Source organism: Propithecus coquereli, unplaced genomic scaffold (genome assembly GCF_000956105.1).
Source record: "Propithecus coquereli isolate 6110/MARCELLA unplaced genomic scaffold, Pcoq_1.0 Scaffold211, whole genome shotgun sequence".
NCBI lineage: Eukaryota > Metazoa > Chordata > Mammalia > Primates > Indriidae > Propithecus > Propithecus coquereli.
In genome coordinates, this window is record NW_012146190.1 from 2574815 (window position 1) to 2576935 (window position 2121).

At 36.0% G+C, this 2121-nt stretch overlaps 1 protein-coding gene across 1 annotated transcript in view; it reads right to left on the reverse strand.

The window, feature by feature from the left end:
* The window catches only part of LOC105810421 (chromosome unknown open reading frame, human C9orf41), an 86951-nt gene that overhangs the window by 57692 nt on the left and 27138 nt on the right, over positions 1-2121 (reverse strand). The window lies entirely within an intron of this gene.

Sequence of the window (2121 nt, forward strand, 5' to 3'; positions counted from 1 at the left end):
AAGTAAAAAAAAAAAAAAAAAATGACTGAGGAAGATCTCCATGAACCCATGTATGCAGCAATTTCTAGGATACATTATTAAGTGGGGGAAAAAAAGTGCAAAATAAAATACATAGTATGTGACCTTTTGTGTATGATGGAAGGGGGTAATTACAAAGAAAAAACATATATCTGCTTACTTTCCCCCAAAAAAGAAGAGGACGAATAAACCAGAAACTGATGATATTGATATTTACATGGCGTATGGAATGACGGGGGTGCTGAGATGGGGTATAGAAGGAATATGGGAGGGAATTAATGACACTTCTGAGTATCACTTTTTTGTCTAATTTTGTTTAGTTGATACTCTACGAATCAACAATAAATCAACAAGGATAGGGGGGCACAACAGGTCTGTCCACTAAAAGGCCCAGAAACAAATGTCATCTTAGTAACAATGAACATGCCTAGTGCCAGATCTTGGTTTCTACGTACCATTCCACATTAAAAGGAGCCATGTCTTTGGAGAAACAGCCAATTCCAGAACTGAAGTAGTGAAGATAAAAGATGGGCCTGAAATATCTCACAGTGCCAGAAAGCAAAGAAGTAGTCCAAAAAAAGAAAAGGATTGGGATATGCTGATATGCCAAAAGGACACAGGAGCCAACTTGGAGGGACTCCTGGTGGCCAAACCTGAGGCAATCTCAACAAAATAAAGAACAAAGGTAATGGACTATAATCCACTATATAAAATAGGAACCAGGAGTCCTTCCTGATAAAGAGACAAATAGCTAGATGCACAGGTAGGGGAGAAGGAAGGGCAATTCATTACAGTATAATGCCAACTGATAATTGTAGTTAGAAAAATCACCACTCCACAACCACCACAGCACAGACAGGTTCATGCAAGAATCATCAATGGATTATAATTCCAGGGGAAGGAAAGTCTGAGGAGGAGCAGGGTATTAACTGCATGGTATGAAAGTGTCTTGCCAGAAATTGCTTATTATAATAGTTGTGAGAAGAGAAATATTAACTGACTGGTAGAGAAACCAGGTAACATTTTGATTGGGTGATCAAAATTAAAATTGGCAATGATGGTCTGACAGACATTGTATGTCTCTGGATGTGATTACCTTTTAAAGGACATAACATCAATTATGTAATACTTTCACTGGGGATATTCAACCTAGATCTAATCATGAAAAAACATGAGACAATCTCAAACTGAGCAATATTCTATAAAATAACTTCCCTATATTCTTCAAAAAGGTCAATGTCATAAGAGTCAAAGAAAAGCCAAGGAAGCGTTCCAGCTTTAAGACTAAGACATGGCAATTCAATGCAATACAATATCCTGGACTGGATTCTGGACTGGATGGAAAACAAATGTTATAAAGGACATTTCCAGAATAATTTACAAAACTTGAATATAGACTATAGATTACCCAACAGTATTCAAGGTTAAATTTCCTCAATTTGCTTATTTTGTGTATGTGTAGTATTAGACACACACATACATGGAAGGAGGGAAGGAGGGAAGAGAGAAGAGGAAAAAACAATAACGCAAATGTGGTAAGATGATAAAAATTGGTGAATTTAGGCAAAGAATATATGGGAGGTTTCTGTACAATTCATGTAACTTACCTGTAACGTTGAAGTTATTTTAAAATTAAAGAGACACACATATGTACTGACATTTCTGGGGGGATACACCAAACTTAAAGTTGCCCATCAATGAGGGGAAAGAAATGAGGAAAAAGAGGCTCTCTACAAAGATCCCTTAAATGACTGAATTCCATCCAGAGGTTCTCTTTAAATATAGGTCCTCTCAGTCAGGGGCTCCTAACCTGGGATTGATAGATCCAAGGGATCTATAAAAGAATTCACTGGGTCTATGAAGGGGATAGGAAACAATTACATTTTAATTTCAGTAACTGATATTTTTTCTTCAATTTTGAATGCAGGCAACAAACAATGCAATACTTGTGACTTTATCACCCATAGAAATCACATATATTTTCACATTAGTTGATGAGGTTTTCAAAATAATGTATACACCACTCAGCATTTTCATAATACAGTAATTACACTTGCTGCTAGATTATATTTAATGTGATACATGATAAAAAGCATGTTATAT